This window comes from Zootoca vivipara, chromosome Z1, assembly GCF_965207765.1.
Source record: "Zootoca vivipara chromosome Z1, rZooViv2.hap1.1, whole genome shotgun sequence".
In the NCBI taxonomy this organism is placed as follows: domain Eukaryota; kingdom Metazoa; phylum Chordata; class Lepidosauria; order Squamata; family Lacertidae; genus Zootoca; species Zootoca vivipara.
Genome location: NC_142583.1, coordinates 61,620,419 through 61,643,457, shown reverse-complemented (window position 1 = coordinate 61,643,457; position 23,039 = coordinate 61,620,419). Strand labels below are relative to the sequence as shown.

At 42.7% G+C, this 23,039-nt stretch overlaps 1 protein-coding gene and 1 long non-coding RNA gene across 5 annotated transcripts in view; one reads left to right on the top strand and one right to left on the bottom strand.

The window, feature by feature from the left end:
- The window catches only part of WDFY3 (WD repeat and FYVE domain containing 3), a 128,592-nt gene extending 117,413 nt beyond the window's left edge, over positions 1–11,179 (bottom strand). For all 4 annotated transcript variants that reach the window (XM_035112489.3, XM_035112492.3, XM_035112491.3 and 1 more), the window contains exon 1: positions 10,596–11,179. The gene's annotated coding sequence lies outside the window, so the exon portion shown is untranslated. The remainder of the gene's footprint in view (positions 1–10,595) is intronic.
- A 2,808-nt stretch (positions 11,180–13,987) lies between these two features.
- Positions 13,988–22,714, top strand: LOC148687394 (uncharacterized). Its single transcript, XR_015947799.1, has 2 exons — positions 13,988–14,108; positions 22,007–22,714. It is a non-coding gene; the product is annotated as an uncharacterized LOC148687394 (long non-coding RNA).
- Positions 22,715–23,039: the final 325 nt, after the last annotated feature.

Sequence of the window (23,039 nt, the reverse complement as noted above, 5' to 3'; positions counted from 1 at the left end):
ACCTATTTATCTACTTGCACTTTCTGGCATGCTTTCGAACTGCTAGGTTGCCAGGACCTAGGACCGAGCAACGGGAACTCACCCCGTTGTGGGGATTTGAACTGCTGACCTTCTGATCGGCAAGCCCAAGAGGCTCGGTAAGGAAGCTAAACCAAGTTCTGTTATTTCCCAGAACTTTGTTAAACTTCCTTACACTCTACTTCAATGTCTTTTTTCTGAAATATCAAGTGTCAATTATTTCAAAAATTAAATCATTTTTCTCCCCCTGATATGCTGGTGCCCTAAGCATGTGCTTAGTCTGCCTATTGGGTAATCCAGCACTAAGGTCAAGTGATAAATTACTGCACTGCTACAAGTGATTATGTAAACTGGCCTCAGTAGAGAATGACAGCAATTTTAGGCAATAAGTAAATATATTTTGCAGATACACAGGATAGTATTTTCACTTTCTCCCAGGAGAGAAAAGAGGAGGAAACCACTAGCAGCTTTCTTTTCTGTTAGCACTGAAGAGCAATTTCAATCTTGCTAATACAGTCGGCATCATCTAATTGCCTGCTCAATCTTACTTAATCAACCAGAGGACAGTTCCTTTCATATTTGTTTGAAGAAATTCAATTTATCACACTTTATTGGGATTTCCTTCTGCTAATCAAGACAAGGCATTCTTATGAAGTTCCCAATTACAAAACAGAACCAATTTTAAAAGTCAGCTTCAGAAGAAACAAAACTACCTTAAACTAAATTAAAAGTGATGCGACACCCCACTTTTACCAAAGGTAGCTGGAAGAAGAGTTAGCAACAGCAGTCCTAGTCTTCCCCATGTCCATATTGTTGTTTCCCCCAAGCATTCAAACAATTTATAGAGGCCATTAATTTTCTAGCTACCCACTAAAAAGGATTATGCATAAAAATACACAAATAAAGAATATTCATCTATCTTACATCTCTAGCACCTTCCTTTTTAATGTATCCCAAAATAGAATTTCTGTTTAATCATCCAATGTCACCTTTCCCACTCATTTTCTTTCCTGCATATGCTTCCTTCATCTAAGGAGAACTATAAATCAGACACAACTGCAAATCCTTGAAGCAGTTTTCATTTACCATCACCTTCAGTTACAGACAAAGACAGAAATTATTCCTTCTATACCATTAACAATTCTGTCTGCACCTCCAGCACCTGCTATCTATAAAGAACCAAAACACATACATTTGAATAAGGATTAAAAAGTGCACATGGAATGTTTGTTTCAGGGGGGAAACCTCACATATTCATCCAGGAAAATAACCTCATAAATGAAGTGTAGTGATAGAAATTACTCTTCAAGGAGAATTGCAAATTTCTGCTGGTCCATTACTTTTTTCTTACTTATCATGTAACCCTGAAATTCTATGTTAGGTTCTTATAGACGTATAAGCATGTATGCATATTCTCGAGTGATGGCCCCCACTACCAGGGCACAAGTTGTTTTTATTTGATCATATCGGTTAGATACTCTTTTCTCTGAGTTATATTTAGTTTCTATAGTTTACACCAGAAACAGATGTTAAGTAGCATGCTAATACCCAGGTCCCCTCTGGATCATAAAAAGGTGTTACACTTTCTAGACTGCAGGTATGGAGGTTGATCTACAAGTTACATATTTTTGTTAGACCAGCAATTTCACAATTAAGTTTGTGGTTTTTAAATTTGTCAATAAGGCCTAAGTTTTAGACTTTATCTACTTGCTTCAGATCTTCAAACACTTTCTGAGAAAGCTAGAGAAAGAATTCATCCAGCTTCTCTGTAGTATCCTATAGCACACCTATGTGACCCCTTGTCCTCCAAGGGAGTCTTAATGATATGCAGAACTGTACTCGCTCTGATAATTTATATATTCTTTAAAACCGGCACAAAAACTGCTCTGCTGACTCTCTTAAAAACTGAATTAGGTCACATACATACATAATTTTAAACGTATTCCATCCTTCCACAGTTCCACAGCAGGGCTTCCAGGACTCACAGCCAACTTGCAGCACATTCTTGAAATTTACGTAATGAAGTAATGATTACTTAAGCTGAAACACTGTAGATTCAATTCTATCTTCTCTATACAACTTAAGGATGGTACAAAGTAACTTTTTAAAATACTGAGGGAGTGAGCCAGAGGTACTAAGTAAGCTAAAAATTAAAAAGCCAAATGGGTTCATACACTTGTTTTCTTTACATGCGTGAAAATGACTTACAGTATTGCAAAGATGCTGTCTTGCTAACCACTGGCCCTTCGCCCACTATTTTTTAAATTGGCCTCTTTTTATAGATGGGGCATACTTTAAATATTTATAAATAATATATAGAGGGAATGCATACCAAGGACCATGCTGGTATTCTAAGTCCAAAGCAATGATCTTATCCTAAAAAGGTGCTCAAATCTGCAGACAGTTATAGCAAAAAGAAGCCAAATACAAATTTATCCAGAAATCTGATTGAATAAACAAGGCTGTAAACATCTTCTTGTCCTGTTGCAAGAACTGAAAGAGCTTAAAGGAGCATACAATGGTGTTGCTAGTCATATTCCGTTTATTTATAAACTGCATTTTCCACAAATACATTGCACTCAAAGCAATTCTCGGACAAAACCACAACAAATAAGAATACGCTACAAAGTCGTCTTCTTCTTCTTTGGTGATCACTCGCGGCCGAGTAAGATTGTCTTCCATAAACACAGTTTTAACAATGAGTCCGTAAGTGACTGTGGAGGCCAATTCTGGACCCATATTTCCTTCCACAGTGGGGACATTGATTCCCAGGCAGGAGTTGATCACGGTGTGGATTTGCCAAGCGTGCCTTCCTCTTAGCACGTTTCTCCCTTGTGTTCTGAGTTCGAGTGTCTTCAAAGTCCACAACACCTTTGGTAAAGGCTGTTCTCCAACTGGAGCGCTCGCAAGCCAGTGTTTCCTAGTTGTCAGTGTTTATACTACATTTTTTTAGATTTTCCTTGAGACCGTCTTCAAAACTCTTTTGTTGTCCACCAGCATTACACTTTCCATTTTTAAGTTCGGAATAGAGTAATTGCTTTGGAAGGCGATCATCAGGCATCCACACAACATGACCAATCCAACGAAGTTGATGTTGAAGAATCATTGCTTCAACGCTGGTGATCTTTGCTTCATCCAGTACACCGATATTAGTTCACCTGTCTTCCCAAGTGATGTGTGAGATTTTTCAGAGCATATTAAAAGCTTAAGTGAGCAAGAACCATACCAACAGATTAGTTAATATCCAATATCAATGCTACAATTATACCCATAGTAAGGCATTCATTCCACAGTTCATATTTAGAACTTAGCAAAAAGGTACCTTCCCCACAAAGTAGCAGGAAAAAGAGCTAAACTTAACACTAACAAAACTGAACTTCCTTTAGCTCAGGCATCCCCAAACTGCGGCCCTCCAGATGTTTTCGCCTACAACTCCCATGATCCCTAGCTAACAGGACCAGTGGTCAGGGATGATGGGAATTGTAGTCCAAAACATCTGGAGGGCCGAAGTTTGGGGATGCCTGCTTTAGCTGCAGTATCTAAGTATACTATATCACCGCACTATACATAAAACAGCCAACATGTCCCAACTAATGCCACACTCACAACCTCTTTCAGTAGGATTTGAACACAAGCTTCAAAAGAATATACTACACACTTTGCATCAATCCCTGTCCCAACCCTTGATATCCTGATATCATAAGAAAGTCTAAAAAACAAAACATGGGAGGGACTAGTTGAAAAAATGAAGAGGGATATGAAGAATTGTTCTGGGATGCATTCAAAGAACTGTCTTCAAATTTGGCACATATTCACCCCATTCTAGTTTTAATCCATGCATACCCCCACCCACAGTTAATATAAATATGCATGAGAATTTGGATATAGCATAGAAGTGGTCCTATCTGAGCTCTCTCTCCCTGCCATGAAAAAGCAACACTTATCTGTGTAGATCTTCCCTATGTTGCTTCTCATTAAAGGTTATTTCTTCCTTTTCAAATATCCATAATGGCACCAGATTCTGAGGCAGCTAAAATAGTGATTATGACACAAGGCATCTTCAGAGAACACTTCCTTAAAGTTGCCAGTCTCCATTAATGGGGAGCAGGGAAGGGGGGGGGGGAGAAAGACTGAACTTAGCATACTTTGGTAAAAGTATAGCTAAGGCAACCAAACACAGATTATTTCATAAACTGTGGTGTGGTTTTCCATTGTAAATTATTTGCTTAGAAATCACAATTTGGTCATGGAAATAAAGCAACAAACATCATGTGGCTCTGTGGGCAGTGCCAAGAACCCTAAACTGCAGAGTTTAAACAAAATAGCCTTTATCACTGAACTAATAATTAGCAAATGCTGAAAGCTGCAACCAAATGCCTGCAGGTTCATCCAGCAGCAGGGCACAGACAGACACTTCTTGCTTGCATCTTTAGTGCTGCATTTCTTTCCAGATTTCTAGTACAACCCAGTGGTGTCAATTTCACAATTATTTCTGAGACAGAAATGAGGAGGAGGAGGGAGAAGGTGGATGCTAAATTAACAGAATGGAGAAAAGCAAGGGTCTTATGCCAAACTATTCATCTTCCTCTATCTATATGTGCAATTTCAATCTTTAAATGTAAACAGAAATTAGTCACATGGCCAACACTCACTGTCCAAAAAGAAGTGACATTTATAGCAGAAGATCTGAGAACAAACTGTCAGAAAGTCAGGCGCAATTATATTCACGTGTCAGAGGAAATTCTGTTTAAAGCAATGAAGTTCACAACTGTACAGGTAAAGACTGCAGTTCTACAAAAATTTAGTGCTCTGAAGTTACAATCACATATGTGTGTGCATGGAATTAAGCATCGCCGGCGTCAGCACCATCATGGCAGAAAAACATTGATCTCACAGGTCCGTATAAGGCATGCCCACCAAATCATTCACCACAAATTAAAACTGACATTAGTTTCTATTGCTTGCACTGTAAAGACAAAACACCAATCCAGCACTTGTCAGAGCCACCATAGCACAAAAACATGGATTCAAGTCACAGAACTTCATGCTCATGGATCCTCATGATTTTCACAAGGAATCCCTCTAAAACCACAATCAAATCACAGTTCATATCTGTGTCCACAAATGTGTTTTGTGGTATCGGGGGGGGGGGGGGGTCCCATGTAACAACCATAAAAATCAATGAGGATCCCAGTCTAAGGTGAGGTTTTCTTTACCATTGTAAACACTGTTCCAATGCTATCCACAGAAATCAATGTCAGCTTTATTCAGTTGGTGGCTTGGGGGACATTCCTTGTAAAAATCATGGGGAAGAATTCAGCATCACACACCCCTTTCCGTCAGCTTTTTGGCTTGCCAGACAGAACAATTTCTCTCTCCTTCCCTTCCCGCTGCACTATTCTGAGAATTCCACCTGCCACCCCGAGCCAATTTCAGGGGACACAAGGGCATGCAGAAGGGGGAGAAGCTCCATTGTGCAATCAGGAGTCCCTTTGTCGGGCTTTCACTGACAGGAGCTCATTAGATGAATCCCACCCAGGATGATTTGTTCTGTGCCATGACAGTGCTGACAAATGCTGGCTCTGCAGGATTTTTTTACAGGTCAGCCCATGAAGACCAATGTGGTCTGTTATTTGATGGTGCCCTGGGGAAAATCACATATAAAAATTGTGCAAGTGTAAGGGGAACCATTCTGACCCACCTTTTATATTCTTCCATGCCCTGCAACAGCCATTTTCTAACTAACGTCCACAACACACACAATTCCACAATTCCACTCCTAGTCTAATCCATCTAGAATGAAACATGAAGAAAAAAATTTGGTGGAGGTGGGAGTAATCACTTGCATTCAGTGTTAGAAGCTGAGATATGAAAGCTAGGATCTAAATGGCACCTTAAACCTAGGCTATGGGTGCAACAATGGAATGTCTAGGCCAGGCATCCCCAAACTGCGGCCCTCCAGATGTTTTGGCCTACAACTCCCATGATCCCTAGCTAACAGGACCAGAGGTCAGGGATGATGGGAATTGTAGTTCAAAACATCTGGAGGGCCAAAGTTTGGGGGTGCCTGGTCTAGGCGCACTTTTTTATAACAAGAATACAAAGCTGAAAATGAATGAACTGCAACTAGAATATTATGTTCATTTTTCATATGGTCTAGTCCTTGCCTTGCCCACTCCCCTAATATCCTTAGGAGGGTCTCTTCTCCAGTCTTCAGAGAGTAGCTGGAAGTGGGGAGGCAGAAACACTAATGAAATTCCCTGTCGAATAGGAGTTTTGAATGCTGCTTGCATTACCATGTCAATATGTGTCGACAAATACTTCCAACTTTTCATTGGACAGGCACTAATAACTGCCTTGACATTCTAAATATTTTTCTCTTCAAAACAAGAATTTTGTAATGGTGCAACCAAGTTGAGACGTGGGACATACACCCACTGGTGAATGCTGATCCCAATATAGCTACCACATGCCCCAAAGTGGGCTTTCGTATACTACAAGCTGCTACATCTATGTTACCCAGGCACTAACATACCTTGCTTGAAAAGATTCACTTGACTTTGGCAAACAAAAACAGACTGCTAGCACCATAGTATTCGAATGAGGTGAGGAGCCACACCTCAATGATACAATAACATTTTGCATGCAGAAGGTTACAAATTCAGTTTCTAAGATCTCCAGGGCTGCAAGATGAAAAGAATCCCAAGTAGCAGGGTTGGGAAAGACCTGTCTAAGGCAAGATAAGCCAAAGGTTTGCCTCGGGATAATGAATTGGGCACATAACCTCAGCTCTGGTGTTTCAAAATGAGTTGATGTCTTATTCCAAATTATTGTAGGATACTACAATACAAGAATCAGAAAGAAACAATCAAAATATTCATACATAGAAGTATTTGTCTGTTTACTTTCTAGTTCAATGTAGAGTTTAAATTATAGCCTCCTTTTATTTTTGATTATTTGCACATTAAGCCATAAACCATGAGCTACTGTGAACAAGGAGTGCATATGGCCCAATTGCTTCTGTTTCACGCCTCCCCTAGCGTGAGAGCAACACCCATTAAACGTGGCTCACCATGCCACGTGAACTCAGATCATGGTTTGTTTCTCCTTAAGAAAACCACAATCATCAAGCCAAGAAACAAAGCACAATTCTGGGTTCAAATGACATGTCAAACTAAAGTCTGTGGTTTGTTGCTCTCACTTATGCTGTGAGGAACAAAGCAGAAGCGATCAGGTAGTGTGCTCTAGCATTCTGCTTATCTATTGCTTAAAATGATGTGCAACAGTGACCAGCTTTTCCAGCATCACTTTGGAGGGCACTCATTTTTTTGATAGCTTACTCTCTTGTTCCTGAATGCTGGGATAGTTCCACCAATTTCATTTGCATGCACCCATGACAATTTTGCTCATATGTACTCTCAGTAGAATGTCACAAGAGTTTCTCAACACATATTCATGAAAAAATAGGCATCTGTATTTGTGTGATAGTAAACACTGAACATATATGCTTCTTCCTACGCTGAAGCATTTAACAGTGTTGGTCAACATGGAACAACCCAATCCTTAAGTATTTGTTGGAAGCCGCCCAGAGTGGCTGGGGGAACCTGGCCAGATGGGCGGGGTATAAATTATTATTATTATTACTATTACTATTATTATTATTATTATTAGCTGCAATAACTACAGAACATAAGAATTTCAAAACTTCCCTTGGTAATCATTTGCCACCCTAAATATAAACTTCATGCACACTTCCTGATATTTAACCAAGCCTTTCCTCTTTCAACACCATCAAGTGTAGTCAATAATGTTTCGGTGAGAAATAGTAATTTTTCACGCACTGAGCTTAGGAATATTGTCAATATATCTGCAGAAGATCTATAGCAGGCATCCCCAAACTGTGGCCTTCCAGATGTTTTGGCCTACAACTCCCATGATCCCTAGCTAACAAGACCAGTGGTCGGGGAAGATGGGAATTGTAGTCCAGAACACCTGGAGGGCCAAAGTTTGGGGATGCCTGATCTATAGAGTAGATAAGCAACTTTAATTTAAGGCACATATTTTTGAGTGATGGAAAATATCATGCACAACAACATGATTAGTAAAATCCTATGTCTGAAAGTAGTTGAGAAATAAGCATGGAGAATGCCAATTTTCAATAAATTGGCACATATGCCAAAATATGCCAGAAACCTATATCCAAAGACTGTATTATGAGCTGTATTATGGAAGACTATTCAAAAAATAGTTTCTCCTTTTAAAGCAACGAATCCAAAAGTCAGCACATATTCATGCACCAAATTTTGGAAACTGCTAACTTGCTTATCACAGCCTCCAGTTCTAACTGTCGAGGATAGCAGATGCATTTCTTATCTCTACATGAGCAGCTGAAGTTCTGAAACAATTATTTATAAGAGCGAACTCTGTTGCATTTATCTCAGAGGTATGATGAGCATAGGAATAATGTATGACTGATCTCTTTTCTTTCTAATACCAGTTATTAGCAGAGGCATGAGGGAGGGGAGTCCATCAGTCTATATACTATATACCAAAAACAAATTAAAATGGAGCTAAGCCACGCAAGATTTTAAACAGAATCCTGCACTCGGGTCACTGCAGTATACATTAAGGTTACCAGATTTTTTTCAATGAATCCGGGGACACTTTTCAACTTCAATGGATTTTGTATGGGGTTGTTGTTGTTTAGTCGTTTAATTGTGTCCGACTCTTCATGACCCCATGGACCAGAGCATGCCAGGCACTCCTGTTTTCCACTGCCTCCCGTAGTGGGGACTGATTTGTAAATCCGGGGACTGTCCCCAGGAAACGGGAATGTATGGTAACCTTAGTCTACATAGGATAATGGAACATTTCAGCTAGCTTATGAAACACATACTGCAAAACAAACTTGCAGGAATCTTCTATGGATACACTTAACACACACAAACAAGTACACAATACAATTCCTAAATTCCCTCTGACCCTACTTTTTACAATATGCTATTCCAATCATGTATATATGCAACTCAGAATAACACTTTGTACATCTGATGAAGTAGACTGTACTCCATGAAAGCTTGTGCCATAATAAATCTGTTAAGTCTTTAGGGTGCCCCAAATCTCTTTGTTATATTTATGTCAGTACTGTAGTAAAAAAGAAGAAGCTGTAAACCTGGCTAAAAGAGGAGAAGAACTCCTGAAATCTTCGGAAAGATCTCTATCAGCAATAACTGCTTCGAGACTGACAGGTAACGATTTAAAAGATTCTCTACCATAACTAGCAGAGTCATTTATCCTAACGTAACTCAACATTGATGGGGGGGGGGGGAATCCATTACAGTTCCTAATGACTAGTCGGTCTTTCCTTGCCCCTCAGCTACACACAAATATTCCTTCATCCTCCTGAACCAATATTATGAGCCTTTCAGACAAATGCATTTTTCCCCCATTTCCTACAGAATGATCATGTAAAGCACTTTATAAAAACAAAAACAAACCACCCCTAATGGACAGGGATGGGATGCCTTTTGTTCTTTCCCTTCATCATACCGCAGGGCACAGAAGGTTGGGAGAGATTTAAAAGTGGGGTGGGGGCCCCCTGTATTTTCTGATCTGTTCTCCTTGCCCATCTCTTTCCCCATCTCCCTTCCCAGCAGCTAAAAGGAACAAAACCCATTAACAAAGGTAAAGACAGCACACTGAGGTGGGGGAGAGAGAGAGAGAGAAACAGAGGGTTTTTTTTAAGGCAATCACTGCAGGGCCATGAAGAGGACAAGCTGCCAGCGTTTCCGTGGGCCCTTCTGTCCCTCTCCCAGAAAGCAGAAGCAGCTTCCAGAGACAGGGGGTGGGGTGGGGTAGTGGGTGTTGCAACCTGCCCCCATAAGTTAAAGCAAACGCAAGCTGAGATTTATTTATTTACTTCTGTCTCTCACACACAAAACACCGTTTGCTGGAGAAAACAAGGCCCACAATCCCATGCAGATCCCAAAACCGGCAGCAAACGGGGGGGGGGGGAACGACAACTGGGGTGGTGACGGAGGGGGAAGATAAGAGAAAACCACCAACCCAGAACGAATCAAACCCTTGAAAAGAAGAAGAAAAAAATCAGGAAGTCTGGGCTCTCTCGTCGCCAGGAAGAAAATATATTCCTTTCCTCCGGCTGCTCCTGAATATTGCAGCCTAGGAAGGATAAACACGCACAGATAAAAAAAACGAGCTAAAGCAATGCGGGTAACTGTTCGCCACCCCTTTCAAATCGAGGCGCAGGGGAAAGAGGGTGGGGGTGCGGGGGAACCGACGTAGAGCCAAAAGCCAGCAAGGGATCAGCAGGGAGAAAAAAAAGCAAACGGCTCCTGCTGCAGCATCCCTGGCCAAGGAGGCGGAGGAGAGCTCGGAGCCGCCGTTGCGGCCTAGGAAGCGAGGCGGGAGGGGGAGAGAGGGAAGGAAGAGGGAGGGAAGCCGGAGGGGGGGGAGAGAGAGACACCCCCCCCAAGTGTCCTCGGGAGCCGAAGGGTGACAGAAAATGGGGGGGAGGGGGAGGGAGCTGAGGTTAATGCCAGAGCTCCAGGTTTACTCACCGGGGTGGTCGCTGCGCGGTTGCTGAAAGAGGTTGGAGACGCGTCCGGGATCCGCCCCACCGGCGAGGGCTTTGGAAAAGAGGGCTTTCAGTTTTTTGAAAAATGGTGAAATGATGATATTAATAATAATAACAGCAAGAACGAGGCTCCGAGGGAGGAGGGAGGGAGGGGCGGTCGTCCGCCTCCTCCTCCTCCTTTCCTTCTCTCTCTCTCTCCCTTTATTCCTACGGCGAGGCTGCAGCCCAGGCGGGGAGAGGAGGGGAGGTGGGCTTCAAGGCAGCGCCGCCCGCCGTCGGGCTCCCCTCAGCCGGCAGCTCCCAGCGCCGCTTCCCGCTTCCCCCATCAATCAAGGCCCGGCCTGGGCCGAGCGGGCAATCCCGGGAAACGAGGAGGAGGAGGAGGAGGCGCTGCTTTCTCCGCTGCTGCTGCTCCGCTCCCAGCTGCTCCCGCAGCGGCTGGTGGCCATTTTAATTCGCCTGCTCCGGCCTCCTTTCCTCTGGGTGCCGCCGCCGCAGCCGCCCGACGCGGTTCCCTCTTTCCCAAGCGCTCGCTGGCTCCTTCCTCCGGCGCTCCTCCCTGCCGCCCTTCGCCGGCTCCCTTCGGCCCGCCTCCTCAGCTTCCCTCACAGAGACGCCCCTGGGCGGGCGGGTGGACGAGGCTCCTCTAGGAAGGTCCTCCTCACCGCAAAAAAGAAAACCTCAGCGCCAACCATTTAGGGAATTTCTTCTCCTCGCACTTTTAGGGGGCCAGTTCCTGAGAGGAGACGGAAAACAGGCTCCTTGTGGGGCGGTGAGTTCCGAGTAACTTCTCTCACGTCTGAATGGATGTTGCGAGTTCCCGCACTCGCTTGAACTCCGTGGGACTCGGGACTTGTGCATAGGGTTCCTTGCTATATTGGCGTGGGGTATGAAACTCAGCAGCAGCGCAGAAATAGAGCTTTCCTTTGCAAGGAACCCTACACACACATATATTTCAGAGACTCCCTGTCATGGGTACTTTAGCTGGGATTCCTGCATTGCAAGGGGTTGGACTAGATGACTTCTGGGGTCCCCTTCAACTCTCCGATTCTATGCTTCCCAACTGGAGCAATCCACGCATTTTTTCTTCAGCAGATTTCCATCCGTAATGAGACCCTAAAGGCAGCGAGCAGGCAAAAACATCTATGAAACGACATAAGACCAATAAAAATCACATGGACGCACCCAGTAATATCAGCTTGATCACCAGCAGATCATTTTGTATATTGTTGTCGTTTAGTCGTGTCCGACTCTTTGTGACCCCATAGTAGACCATAGCACGCCAGGCACTCCTGTCTTCCACTGCCTCCCACAGTTTGGTCAAACTCATGTTGGTGGCTTCAAGAACACTGTCCAACCATCTCGTCCTCTGTCGTCCCCTGCTCCTAGTGCCCTCAATCTTTTCCAACATCAGGGTCTTTTCCAGGGAGTCTTCTCTTCTCATGAGGTGGCCAAAGTATTGGAGCCTCAGCTTCACGATCTGTCCTTCCAGTGAGCACTCAGGGCTGATTTCCTTAAGAATGGATAGGTTTGATCTTCTTGCAGTCCATGGGACTCTCAAGAGTCTCCTCCAGCACCATAATTCAAAAGCATCAATTCTTCTTTATGGTCAGCCTTCTTTATTGTCCAGCTCTCACTTCCATACATCACTACTGGGAAAACCATAGCTTTAACTATATGGACCTTTGTCGGCAAGGTGATGTCTCTGCTTTTTAAGATGCTGTCTAGGTTTGTCATTGCTTTTCTCCCAAGAAGCAGGCGCCTTTTCATTTCGTATATATGATACATAATAATGCTGTATACTGTATAGATAGATATGTGTAAGTGGGCATAAAGATGGTCTACAGGTTAGCCAGTGCTACCAACTTCCTTTTCTGGCTTGCTTTGTCTCACTTCTTCCCCTTCTTCCCCACATCTTCTTTTCTCTCTCTCCTCATCCCTTGGACTCAACATTCCTGACTGTTCTTCTCCATCCCTTGTACTTCCAGATGGGAGCTATTTTGCTTGCTGCCCACCTCTGTTGTATATGGCAAGCTCATGTTGTTTCCTACTTTCTTATTTAGAAAAAGCAACTTTGCTTATTGGGCTGCTGAACATGATGCCAAACAGCCCCCGGGTGACAACCCAGCCACTCGCCACCTTAATTTGCTCAGAGACCTAAATTTACTTTTCTATACATATAAATTAACATAGGCACATTTGTGCCAAGGGGTTGAGTCCTCTTGTAAATAGATGTGAAACAAGAATGTCTCTTAGAACAGGGGAAATGCAGGGTATTTAATTTGGAGGCAGTATACATCAGTTGCAGGGTATCAGAAATGGGGAAATTGCTGCTGTTGCTGCACTCATGTCCTGTTTTTAGGTTTCCTATATGCCTCTGATTTGTCCACTAGGAGAACAGGATGCTGCACTCAATGAACCTTTGGCCTGATCCAGCAGGATCATCCTTACGTTGCTATGTTATTGGGTATTGGAGATTTGAGAAAATCTTGGTTGGGAATTCTGGAGGAAGAGAAAAAAGGCAACAAAGCCTTGTGCTACTAGATCAGACTTGGTTTAGTGCTACCGTACTAGCTACAACTTCAACTTGTAAACTCTTTGTTTTCAGGGTGCTTCCCACATGTTGTTATAACTGGAAGAAATGGAAAAGCAGGAATCTGGCATTAATGATAAGATTGACAAATAGGACATGAGAAAGACAACAACATAAGGAAAGGGACAACTTTAGGAAAATCTAGTTTGACTTTATTGAATACGATTAGACTAAATAACTTGGACATGAATCACCAAGGACTTATGATGGAGTACTTTTTTATCATGATGTTGAGGCAAATGTAACAGCATTTTTGTTGCTTAAATTTTATGGCCTATGTAAGACATTATATGTTAAAATAAATAAATAAAATGGTTAGATAGGCTTGGAACAGGGGAGCGAGGGATATTGTTTTGTTCCTGTTTCTTGTTTTTTTTCCTTTTCAAAAACCAATAAAAACTTTTTTTTTAAGGTGTGGGTTCATGTTCATGGCCACAGTTATGCTGTCACCGTAGCAAGCACATAATTTTGCCCTTTAGCATATTATTTCTTGAGTTTTTATATAGCTGATTTTTGAACATCACAAGGTCACATGTTTTCTGCTTCTCTTCTGCTTGTGACACTTACTTGGTTTGTGATAAATTGTTCTCTTTTTGAGTCACCATGGTGTGACCCATTTTCTTTTAGTGTTGATTCAAAATATATAGGTATGAGCTGTGTGGAGACAATAGCTTTTAGGAATTGACTCAAGTTATTACCGGGTAGACGCCAGCAAAACACATGTGTATCTAGTTATAACATGTTTTTATGTCTGTGTTTTCTATATTTTACATTTTATTCCAGGCCTCTAAGGCAATTCCTACAATAAACCCCAGCTATTATGTTTTGGTTTAGTAGGAGTTCGCCCCTGCCCCTGGAAATATTTGTCTGATAAAACTTCCGCAGAGTTGAAAGCAATTTCAGGTTGGTTTTCTTTTTGTTCCCTAATATAGATTATGTATTATGAGTTTTATTTGACTTTTTTTTTCATTACCCCTGATTAAAAGCAGAGAAATTGATGCATCCAAGGAATGGGGATGCGCTACAAGCTCTTTCAAGCTGCTCCCATTTCCAAGCTGGTTATAATTGCATTGCTCATGCAAGCCACGTTTCTCAGCCATTATAGCTAAATGGAATTTCTATGTTCAGGGACAGTTTAGTTCTGAATAAAAGTGCTGAGAACAAGCATCAGGGGAGCTCTCTTGCCCTTATACCCTGCTTGTAAGGTCCCTAGAGGCATTCCGTGGGTCACTTTTGGAAATTGGACAATGTGGAGACGAGACTTTCCCAAGACTGCGTTCAGGACAGCTATGTCTTCTGAGCTCCAAATATGTGGTTATTGATACTCTCAAAGGACTCTTAATAGGTTAGGGAGACAGGGCTTACCTTTGCAGAAGCCATGCTGGTTCAGCTCCAGCAAAGTTTGTTCGTCTATATGCTTGGTTATTTTATCTTTAACAATATTTTCCACCAGTTTTCCAGGCACAGGCGTTAAGCTAATTGGCCTGTAATTTCTAGGATCCCCCTGGATTCCTGTTTTAAAAGTTGTGTTGCACTGGGTGCTTTCCAGTCCTTAGGCATGGAGGCTGATCTGAGGGACAAGTTCAGGACTGTAGCTAGGGGGTGGAAAGGTGGGGCCCCACAAGGGCGCAGACGAGGGGACGCACAAAAAATATGTACATATTTTAAAATATGTACATAAATATGTCTATAAATAAAAATATTGATTATTGCCTCATAAGAAAAGGTTTTTAATAGAGGGTGAATTGAATGGGGGAGCAGAGGCGGAGGAGAGGCAAAAATAAGAGCTAATTTGTCTGTGGCTAGGGGGGCACAATCTGGACGGTTCTGCCGGGGCGCAAGATCACCTAGCTACGGCTCTGGACAAGTTACATATTTGTTGCACAGCATCCCAATCTCTCAGCGGTGCAAGATTCCACAGGTTCCAGGAACTTACCCAGGGTTCTGCTTTCTCAGAATGGGGGACAGCGGAGACTGTGGTGTCTCTAATATACCATATATGGTTTATTTACACATACAGTACAGTGCATACAATCTGAGCCGATGATGGAGCAGCTCACAGCATTAACACCCCCCAGAAGGTCTTGCTTTTCCCATAGTCACACCCTTGGCTTCTAGCAGAAATCAAGCAGGACTCAACTGCCCTGGCCTTTGTCTTTCTCACTTCCAGCCAGGTGAGGGTGTGCCCACCCATTTGCCCTCCTTTGTTATACCATGTTGTTGTTGTTTAGTCGTTTAGTCGTGTCCGACTCTTCGTGACCCCATGGACCATAGCACGCCAGGCACTCCTGTCTTGCACTGCCTCCCGCAGTTTGGTCAAACTCATGTTCGTAGCTTCGAGAACACTGTCCAACCATCTTGTCCTCTGTCGTCCCCTTCTCCTTGTGCCCTCCATCTTTCCCAGCATCAAGGTCTTTTCCAAGGATTCTTCTCTTCTCATGAGGTGGCCAAAGTATTGGAGCCTCAGCTTCACGATCTGTCCTTCCAGGGAGCACTCAGGGCTGATTTCCTTAAGAATGGATAGGTTTGATCTTCTAGCAGTCCATGGGACTCTCAAGAGTCTCCTCCAGCACCATAATTCAAAAGCATCAATTCTTCGGCGATCAGCCTTCTTTATGGTCCAGCTCTCACTTCCATATATCACTACTGGGAAAACCATAGCTTTAACTATACGGACCTTTGTCGGCAAGGTGATGTCTCTGCTTTTTAAGATGCTGTCTAGGTTTGTCATTGCTTTTCTCCCAAGAAGCAGGCGTCTTTTAATTTCGTGACTGCTGTCACCATCTGCAGTGATCAAGGAGCCCAAGAAAGTAAAATCTCTCACTGCCTCCATTTCTTCCCCTTCTATTTGCCAGGAGGTGATGGGACCAGTGGCCATGATCTTGGTTTTTTTGATGTTGAGCTTCAGACCATATTTTGCGCTCTCCTCTTTCACCCTCATTAAAAGGTTCTTTAATTCCTCCTCACTTTCTGCCATCAAGGTTGTGTCATCTGCATATCTGAGGTTGTTGATATTTCTTCCGGCAATCTTAATTCCGGCTTGGGATTCATCTAGTCCAGCCTTTCGCATGATGAATTCTGCATATAAGTTAAATAAGCAGGGAGACAATATACAACCTTGTCGTACTCCTTTCCCAATTTTGAACCAATCAGTTGTTCCATATCCAGTTCTAACTGTAGCTTCTTGTCCCACATAGAGATTTCTCAGGAGACAGATGAGGTGATCAGGCACTCCCATTTCTTTAAGAACTTGCCATAGTTTGCTGTGGTCGACACAGTCAAAGGCTTTTGCATAGTCAATGAAGCAGAAGTAGACGTTTTTCTGGAACTCTCTAGCTTTCTCCATAATCCAGCGCATGTTTGCTATTTGGTCTCTGGTTCCTCTGCCCTTTCGAAATCCAGCTTGCACTTCTGGGAGTTCTCGATCCACATACTGCCTAAGCCTGCCTTGTAGAATTTTAAGCATAACCTTGCTAGCGTGTGAAATGAGCGCAATTGTGCGGTAGTTGGAGCATTCTTTGGCACTGCCCTTCTTTGGAATTGGGATGTAGAGTGATCTTCTCCAATCCTCTGGCCATTGCTGAGTTTTCCAAACTTGCTGGCATATTGGGTGTAGCACCTTAACAGCATCATCTTTTAAGATTTTAAATAGTTCAGCTGGAATATCATCACTTCCACTGGCCTTGTTATTAGCAGTGCTTTCTAAGGCCCATTTGACTTCACTCTCCAAGATGTCTGGCTCAAGGTCAGCAACCACACTACCTGGGGTGTACGAGACCTCCATATCTTTCTGGTATAATTCCTCTGTGTATTCTTGCCACCTCTTCTTGATGTCTTCTGCTTCTGTTAGGTCCTTACCACTTTTGTCCTTGATTATGGTAATCTTTGTACGAAATGCTCCTTTCATATCTCCAATTTTCTTGAACAGATCTCTGGTTTTCCCCATTCTATTGTTTTCCTCTATTTCTTTGCATTGCTCATTTAAGAAGACCCTCTTGTCTCTCCTTGCTGTTTTTTGGAAATCTGCATTCAGTTTCCTGTATCTTTCCCTATCTCCCTTGCATTTTGCTTGCCTCCTCTCCTCCGCTATTTGTAAGGCCTCGTTGGATAGCCATTTTGCTTTCTTGCATTTCCTTTTCCTTGGGATGGTTTTCGTTGCTGCCTCCTGTATAATGTTACGAGCCTCCATCCATAGTTCTTCAGGCACTCTGTCCACCAAATCTAAATCCTTAAACCTGTTCCTCACTTCCACTGTGTATTCATAAGGGATTTGATCCAGATTGTATCTTACTGGCCCAGTGGTTTTTCCTACTTTCTTCAGTTTAAGCTGGAATTTTGCTATAAGAAGCTGATGATCTGAGTTACAGTCAGCTCCAGGTCTTGTTTTTGCTGACTGTATAGAGCTTCTCCATCTTTGGCTGCAGAGAATATAATCAATCTGATTTCGATGCTGCCCATTTGGTGATATCCATGTGTAGAGTCTTCTCTTGTGTTGTTGGAAGAGAGTGTTTGTGATGACCAGCTTGTTCTCTTGACAGAACTCTATTAGCCTTTGCCCTGCTTCATTTTGAACTCCAAGGCCAAACTTGCCAGTTGTTCCTTTTATCTCTTGATTCCCTACTTTAGCATTCCAATCCCCTGTAATGAGAAGAACATCCTTCTTTGGTGTCATTTCTAGAAGGTGTTGTAGGTCTTCATAGAATTGGTCAATTTCACTTTCTTCAGCACCGGTAGTTGGTGCATAAACTTGGATTACTGTGATGTTAAAAGGTCTGCCTTGGATTCGTATCGAGATCATTCTGTCATTTTTGAGATTGCATCCCATTACAGCTTTTGCCACTCTTTTGTTGACTATGAGGGCCACTCCATTTCTACTACGGGATTCTTGCCCACAGTAGTAGATATGATAGTCACCCGAACTGAATTCGCCCATTCCCTTCCATTTTAGTTCACTGATGCCCAGGATGTCGATATTTATTCTTGTCATCTCATTTTTGACCACATCCAGCTTACCTCCACTCATGGTTCTTACATTCCAGGTTCCTATGCAATATTTTTCTTTACAGCATCGGACTTTCCTTTCGCTTCCAGGCATATCCGCAACTGAGCGTCCTTTCGGCTTTGGCCCAGCCGCTTCATCAGCTCTGAATCTACTTGTACTTGTCCTCCGCTCTTCCTCAGTAGCATGTTGGACGCCTTCCGACCTGAGGGGCTCATCTTCCAGCGTCATAACTTTTATATGCCTGTTGTCTTTGTCCATGGAGTTTTCTTGGCAGGGATACTGGAGTGGCTTGCCAGTTCCTTCTCCAGGTGGATCACGTTTAGTCAAAACTCTCCACTATGACCTGTCCATCTTGGGTGGCCCTGCATGGCATAGCTCATAGCTTCTCTGAGTTATTCAAGCCCCTTCGCCACGACAAGGCATTGATCCATGAAGGGGTTATACCATACTAATGACCATATTTAAGACCATTAACTCACCAAGAAGCTTGCCTGGTTGGTTCAACAGTAGAATCCTCTTTAAAATGTTAATGGACCCAGGACCCCAGGGATTAGAAGGAACTCAGGAACCATACAAGCTAAATCCTCCCCCCCCCCCAAACCCACAAACCTATTTTTGTTAGATCAGCAATTTCACATCTGAGGTCTTTGAGATCTCTCAAGTGGATGCCATCTGGACCCAGCTTTTGTCAGTTTCTAGTTTGTCTATTAGGCCTAGAACTTTGTTTCTCATCACCGCTATTGGCCTCGGTTCCTCAAATTCCCCTCCTGCAAAACTTAGATCAGGCACAAGGATCGCCCCCCCCCCATCTTCTGCCTTGAAGACAGATGTTGAGGAGAGTCCATAGCTCAGCAGTAGAGCATTTGCCTTGCATCCTGAAGCTCTCAGGTTCATTCTTGGCATTTCTGGATAGGGCTGAGAATTCCCTGTCTGAAACCCTTGAGAATCACTGCTAATCAGTGTAGGCAACTTTGAGCTTAATATCCCAATGGTTTTGATTCAGTATATACAGCTTCTGATGTCCCAGTGACCTATCATAGGGAAGCCACTTTGTACAATTCTTCCTGCTCTTTTAAAACTATGTACATTTCTTTGGGGCGGTTTTTGCCATTTCCTGTTTACATTCTTCTGTTTAAATTTCTAAGGATACAAAATAATGTAAAATGGGATCAACTTGAAACTGATGGAGTTAAACCCACTTACATCCAATATCTCTCACTTGGAAATTCAACTGGAGAGCAAATGGGAATGGACAAGACTTTAGAGACATGGCCTTGAAGTACTGCCCAAAATAAAATGCATATATTTCCCAAAGACATGCTTCTTTTAAATAGCTCAATACAGTTTCCTTTGAAGGTCTAGCAAGCTTTTCACCAAGAAGGGCCTACAGGGCTGAAAACATAAGCCTACTACACACAACCCTTGGGAGCATACTGCATAATCTTGCCCTTGTAAGCAGGAATCTTCTAACTAGGAATATGCCTGCCAGCATCCCCGCTCCCTTTTACTGAGCTGGCAGGAAGAAAAATTGGCCCTAATTCAGCAAAATAGGCAAGCCAATAGCTTAGCCTGTCAGGCAGAATCTAACTCGCTCAGTGAGGCCTTACAATACTTGTCTCTGTCCAAGAGCAATGGCATAAAAAACCCTCTTAACAATTAAGCTGCTCAGTATGTTTCTCTTATTTGCAGATAGCAGCGCTGTATGACATACTGTATACAAAAAGACATCTATATAAATTGTGCTGTCGTAATTCAGGCTGGACAGCAAGCAGCAAGAGGTTTCTAACTATCAAAACAGCAACATTCTCTAATGACCTCTTTAGAAAAGCGCCTACTTATTTTTTTAAAAAAGTTTCTTCAAACCATGGACAAACTATTCACATATTTGTATTTATATTGTTATGAGCTTGTGAGTGCCCGGCACCTATCAATCCTGGATCCAGTAAGTGTTAGAATTCAATCAAGGCTTGGGGTGTTAAACTGGATCCAGCAAGTGTTAAAAGCTAATCAAGCCATCACACTCCAGGAAATAGCCTGGTCTAACCTACCTAACAGGGTTGTTGTGAGGATGAAACAGGGAAGGTTAGCACATGCAAAAGCAGAAAAATGGAAAAGAATCACCAGTGGCTGGATACAACTTTCCTTTTCTTGGATGAGATTCCTCCTTCGTGCGAGCTGTTTAAATGGTGACATTTCGCTGCAAGCTTCTTTGCATTTCTAATTAAAAATCTAAGTACTGATTAGGGATGTGGACTCAGGCTTCCCCAGCACAAAGTCCAGCATGCTAAACGCTACAACACCCTTGCCAGCTCACTATTCTGTGACTCAGCTGATTCAAATACACCAGATATTATGTCACATGCTGTTGTCCATCAATGTGTGTTCATGTAATGGATCAAACTTAAACTACCTGCGGTTCTTGCTAACTTTGGGGCATGCCTACAGGGTAGGAGTGGGGAGCCTTTTTGACTCTGCGGGCCGGATCTTTATGTCCCCTCACCCGTGTGGACCGATTTCACCTGTGAAAGGTGGTTAGTGAATTTGTAGAGGAAACAAAGCAGGATGGAACCCCCAGCCCATCAGCTGATCGGCAGAGTTTCTATTTTGCTTTCTGCAGACATCCAGGATGAATGCTCAGTAAACAGGTAGTGTGCTTAATCAAGAATGTTATTATAAGCCACTGCAAGTAATAAAAAAACTGTTCATAACTAATATAATAATAAAATTTATCATTTATATGTCCATCTAACTGGGTTTCCCCAGTCTTCATGTGATGACTAAAGGGGGTGGGGCTGTACTACTGGCTCCAGGGCCGGATTTATGTTTGATGAGGCCCTAAGTTACTGAAGGTAATGGGGCCCTTTATATGTCCAGCTGACCTTTGTCAAAAACAAATTGTCGCTGTTTTCTGTGTTGAATATATGCTATATGGTAATTTATGGACCTAATAGGTATCTAAAGCCATTTGCACATAACAAAATATGTATTTTATCAAAGTAATTGTTAAACTGAAATACAATTACAGTAAGAAGTATATTAATAGTGAAATACAATTAAGAAGAAGTATATTTGGGGGGGGGGCAAGAGAGTGGGGCCCTAAGCTATAACTTGTTTAGCTTATACATAAATCCAGCATGGGACGCGGGTGGCGCTGTGGTCTAAACCACTGAGCCTAGGGCTTACCGATTGTAAGGTTGGCGGTTCGAATCCCCACGACAGGGTGAGCTCCTGTTGCTCAGTCCCAGCTCCTGCCCATCTAGCAGTTCGAAAGCCCGTCAAATTGCAAGTAGATAAATAGGTACTGCTCCGGCGGGAAGGTAAACGGCGTTTCTGTGCACTGCTCTGGTTTCGCCAGAAGCGGGTTAGTCATGCTGGCCACATGACCTGGAAGCTGTACGCTGGCTTCCTCGGCCAGTAAAGCAAGATGAGCGCCGCAACCCCAGAGTCATCCGCGACTGGACCCAACGGTCAGGGGTCCCTTTACCTTTAAATCCGGCACTGACTGGCCCAGACTTTGATGTCAAGCACATCCCATCCACACATGCTGCAAACATCTGCACTGTCAAAGGTTGGGACCATGCATTTAATGCACTTGCATTTAACACATTTAAAGCTATGCATTTAATGCACTCCTGCAGGAATCCTCACAGAACTAGAATTGCCAGCACCCTTAATAAACTACAGTTGCCAATATTCTTCAGGTGTGTGTGTGTGTGTGTGTGTGTGTGTGAGATATGATGTGTTCACAGCCCTGATCGCATTATTCACATGCTCTTCTCTCCCACTTCCACTGACGCAGTTGTGCTGACACAAGGGCCTGGGCAGCTTGTGGAACATGGGCTTGGTTCCCCAGACTGGAGGATTACATTTGGATGAAAACAGCTGTGGAGGAAATGAATTCAAACGAGTCCAAAAAAATTATCAGCATGCACCTGTAGTCCAATACGAGGTCCGTTTAAAAGTCCTCCGAAAGCATTTGAAGCCAACTGGTTGGTTTTTAAGCATTCAAATCCTTATGTTGTCATTGTTTAATATTTATATCTTGCTCTTCTACCACTAAATACCCAGAGTGCCTTACAAGGAAACATGAAACACAACCATGTATTAAAATATGAAAACGGATTTGTTCTCTTAATACTACATTCTTTTTAAAAAGTTTAAGGAGTTGGATTATCTGCCAGTTTCTGTGCCAGTAGTGTTTACTTCTGTTTTCAATTCTTGCATGTGATTTTCACAGATCTTTAGGTTGACATACCTGTGTGAATCACTTACTGAGCCCAATGACACAGAAGCTTTCCCAGCATGGGGAAGAGGATACTTTTTCCAAAATGTGTTGAGTGACTTTGTTTTAGCAGTGGTAGGATGATTGCCATCTAAATTGCCCTGCACTATGAATTTTTAACAGAGATGGTTTTAGTACTTGAGCAATCTGTTGTAACCTATAAATACTCTCTATAATATTTGGAATTCTTATAAGAGGATATGTTTATTAAACATTAATAAGAGATTTTTATTTGGCAGTATTCATTAATAATTATGTGTCAGTAAAAAGCATTTGCAGGAACAGAACTGCAATCGATGCTCACAGTCCAAAAACCCTGCACACATTCCTTTCCATAAGCAAGTATGGGGAACATATGCATTGCAAACCAGCTTGGAACTGGGGGATCTGTATTACAGAAGACTTTCTCTAGGGAAAGCCAGTGACCCCTAACTTGTGTCACATCCACATCACACATTTGAAGCACGTTTAAAGGATTTTTATTTTTTTGCCAGTTCCCAGCACCACTAACAAGCTACAGGATTATTTGGGGGAAGACATTTGCTTGGTC